This window comes from Mastomys coucha, unplaced genomic scaffold, assembly GCF_008632895.1.
Source record: "Mastomys coucha isolate ucsf_1 unplaced genomic scaffold, UCSF_Mcou_1 pScaffold6, whole genome shotgun sequence".
NCBI lineage: Eukaryota > Metazoa > Chordata > Mammalia > Rodentia > Muridae > Mastomys > Mastomys coucha.
The window spans coordinates 55642851-55647539 of NW_022196912.1; positions in this window are offsets into that span (position 1 = coordinate 55642851).

The window sequence follows — 4689 nt, forward strand, 5'->3', positions numbered from 1 at the left end:
CCAGTCTCGCTTTCTTTAACAACTGGATTTTATGTTAATGCAATGGTTAACTTTAATGAGTACCAGAATCACCTGGATGTTGTAAGCACCAAGATTGCTGAGCCCAACCCTAGAGTTTCACATTCCTAGGTATGGAGTGGAGGCTGAGGCTTTGTGCTCCCAACAGGTTGCTGGCTAACAATGCTTCCAGGCCATCGCTGTGCTATACCAGCTGCTGTCATTTAGAAGCAGTGTCAGAGCAGCCTATTCACAGCTGCACTGTATGGGACAATCCTCTAGAGAATGGTTTCAGTGATGCTTTAAAGATTTTTCCATTTTTTTTTTTTTTTAGTTATATGTATGTGTTGAGGGCAGATGCACATGAATTCACATACCTAAGGAGGCCACAGATCTCCTTGAGTGGGAGTTACAGACAGCAATGAGCTGCCCAGTGTGGATGCTGGGAACTGAACTCTGGTCCTCCACAAGAGAATGTGTACCCTTTTAACCCATAGGCCATCTCTCCCAACTTTCAGCAATGCTTCAGTTCTCCCTAATAAAACTTGGGGTAAAGACCCACCTCCCTCAAAATAGGGCTTACTCAGACAAATAATTTAGGCTTTTTTTTTTTTTTAACCCAGTTTACTTGTAAAACCATCTAGCCCATTATGGGTAAAACCAATTGCTGCAAAAGAAACAGAAACTTAAAAACATGAGCAGAAGAGGTAGGGAGCTAGCTCAGTGATAGCATGCAAAGCTCTGGTTTCAGTATCCAGTATGGGATGGGAGGTGGTACAGACCTCCACATTGAAAGGAATTTAAAAACATCAAGCATCTTGAAGATCTACACTTAGTTTGGGATTTTTTATTTCTGTGAAGCAAAGTACTATTTTACCACTACCAAGAAAATAACCAAAACCTTTACTTTTGTTTCTGGGGAAATGTTTAAGACTTTTATCATACTCAAATGCTATAAAAATGACTGAGACTTCAAAGAACTGGGAATGTTTAGACTTTCAGAAGTTCTACCATGCTGCCATTTTGTGCTATGGCACACAGAGTCTAAGAAAACCATACTGTGAGCTTTCATCATTCCCATTCCATAATGTCTTTTCTTCAAATAAATATGCAAGGAACATATTCTAACTACTAATGTACTCAATGATACTGTGTGCCAAGTCCCATAACTACCAAAGCACTTAATCCTTTTATTCCACAAAGTAATCCCCAACAGTAGACATGATCCTCAGCTGACAAACGAAGGAACTAAGAAACAGGTATTAAACTGACCCAGACGAGTCTAATGAGTAGGTTCCACTATCAAGCAGGGGCTTGTGTGGCCATTATCAATGATATATACTGCATCTCAACAAATCCCTATTCAGTAAGAATGGCTTATACACATCATTTCCCTCAGTCTTCTCAAGCTATGTGAGCCTACACGTTACTGAAACACTGGCAAATATCAAAGGATTTGCTCAAAGAGCTGTATGTATAACAGAAAAATGCCAAGATTTAGCATTCTAACTCCGAACCTCATGTTTTTAGTTGTACAATTATTCTTCTCCAAATCTATCCTCTCCTTAAATGGCTCTGTATTTTGAATTTGTATAAAATTGAAACATTCTCTGGCTGTAGTTTATTGGGAATATCTTTGGTCTTCAAGTATTTTAACATTAGTTTGTGATTAGTTTGTGATTTTTTGGTATCATTTGCTCATATGGAAGTCTCAACTAAAAAAGAACTTGAGTATTCTACATCAGTACTATCCATCTCCAGAATTCCTGCAAAAATGAAATTTTAATATAAAATCTTAATCTAAGTGTGACATTACATGCTGGTAATTCCAGGCAGCACCCAGAAGGTAAATACATAGACCCTATTTCAGAAAAACAATAATAAAAAATGGAAACTTCAAATGATAGTCTAACGCAAGACTCCAAGTTGCATTAATTTATTTTGAAGAAACATTTTTGTGTTTTGTTACTGCTAAAATCATTGTTTATATGATAAAACCATTACATTAAATAGAACACTGAAATACTGTATCAGATTTCTCTCATGGCCACTGTAAACAAACTCTTCTAAACAAACCATTCTGGTAAGTGGTTTCTTTTCCATGTGCAGTGCTAGGACTCAAACCCAGAGCCTTATACCTGATAGGCAAGCACCTATCATACCCACAATCCCACCAAAACATTCTAAATTATGTGCCCTTTACTCTTGCTCCTAAGCCATTATCCAGTTTCCTACAGACTAGTCATTGACTTCTATCTATCTACATAGCCTAACACTGCAGATTTTAGCTTCTTGTAAGGATTTTATGATTATTAATGAATCTATCTAGGCTAAACCATGACATTTATAATCTATTTTAGCATAAGCTTGGATATATGACTCTTTAAATATCAAAGGATATTTTAAAACTTTGCTCAAGAGTAGTAATTTGAATTTAGACTATTTACCCCAATTAATACTTTGTATAAACAAACTCATTTCCAATATAGTAACTATTTTAGAAATATACTTTAGGTACTGGAGATAATAGTTCATTGATGATTGAGTCACATACATGGGGCCCAGAGTTTGATCCCTGCCACTTTAAAAAGACAAATATATTTTGAAAAAAGGGTATTTTTAACTTAAAATTAAAAACCTATATAGATTCATTAGCTTATGTGATTAATAGCTCTAATAGGTGATAGAATTTTTGAATTTAAAGTTTTCATTGAAATGGCTCATATAAATACAATTTTATGCAATGGCCATTCTGCTGTTCTATAAATAAGAATAACATGGACTTGCTGGTCCAATTCTAAGGTACAAAACAAGGGTCAAGAGCTAGTTAGCACAAACTTTGTTTTGTTTGAGACAGGGTCTCTTTATGTATCCCTCCCTGTCCTTGAACTCAAGAGATCTGCCTCCCAAAAGCTGGGATTAAAGACAGAGAGTGAAAATTTACACTGATTTAGAATTGAAGAAGATAAGCTTTATTATCCCATCATGGACTTAGGGATTTGAGAGAGCATACCGAATTCAGTATAAGGGGTGTATGTGGAGGGGGCAGGGGGAAACTCCCAGAAAATAGTCTTCTGTGGAAATCTTACCAGAGAAGATCCAAACTAGTATAAAACTAAATATTCCAGCTGATAAAAGCTCTTCTTACACACCTAATTAAAAACTGCAGAAGTGGAAAAACATATAAACACAAAGTGAGATGGGTTTTGACAGGGTTTCTCTGTGTAGCCCTGACTGTCCTGCAACTCACTCTGTAGTCTAGGTTGGCCTTGAACTCAGAAATCCACCTGCCTCTGCCTCCCAAGTGCTGAGATTAAAGGCGTGCGCCACCACTGCCCAGCTCAAAGTGAGATAGATTGTTATCCTAACGCTTTGAGTTGTTTATTGGTAACTATTCTCTACAGCTCTATAAATAGAGACACTCTAGGTGACCATTTCTAGTGCTTTGACATGGAAGCTCCACTGGGTGCTACTTCATTTTCTAACAAGAACCAAAGTTCCAAAAATTCACCTGTGTCACTGAGAAAAAAAAGGTAAAAGCTCACAAGCCAAAGCGAGTCCTGCTAGCAAAGTGCACTTCCTTTGGTGATTTCAGAACAAACAGCTGTTGGCTTCAAACACAGGAAACACGCTGATTTGCTATATGTGATTACTGGAAGGAAGTCTTCCTGGAGAGAAAAATTAAAGCTCTCCCCTCCTTGTCACTTCATTGTTTTTATTACAGTAGAAACAGCAACAGTTAATTGTCTTAAAATGGCTTTGCTACTTCTCCCGTTCATTTTCTAGGATCTTAATTCCTATCTGCACGACTGTACCATTTCTTCCTACAACCAGAGCTAGGGAGCTCTGAAAATACTGTTCGCCGATTAACAAAAAAAATTAAAGCTCAGAGCACATATTGAAAGGTACCTTACATTTTCATTTCACGGCGCATCAGGCGATTATAAAGCTTTTGTTTCTCCCAAAATGCTACAAAAATATATGAAAAAAAATCCGTTTCCATCAAGTAAATAGTAATAAAACAAGTATCTTTTAACTAGATTATTTAGAGACTATGTACTACAGTAACTCCCTCTAACTGAATTCACCACCACTTTCTCTATAAATCCATTCATGTATTCAAGCATATGTATTTAGTCAACATACCCATATTTACATCAGTCATTTTTAGGTTCAAGTAACAGTGCGCCTCTGACAATGAACTATTTCTACAATAGCTCCAAGACCCAAAAAAGTTGTTTTAAACCTTTGTAGACAGATGCATAGCTATTTCTAAAGACTATACACCAAAACATGCTTGTCAGGAAAACTAACCCATGCATTTAAATATACCCCAAATATTTTAATTAATGATAGACCAACTAAATTAAACATTTTCTAGAATTAAAGAGATAGCATTGTTGCCAGAATAACCAGAATAACATTAAAAGCCACCTGGTTAAAACCTCCAAAAAAAATTAATAATAATACTCCCTTCTTATCCCAGCGTGTTCAACTTAAATGTGTGCATGTGTACACACTGATCTACCTTAGCATTTTCATTCATGAGCATTCTGTGTTTACAAAGCCTTGCTTGCAATTTCTTGGCAAAGGCTTCCCCCCAAAAGATACAAAACACTAGGCATACACTCTTCAAAGTTTTATTTTACTAACTTCAGGTCAAATTTCCACAAAATTGTTTTCTGGTCAATT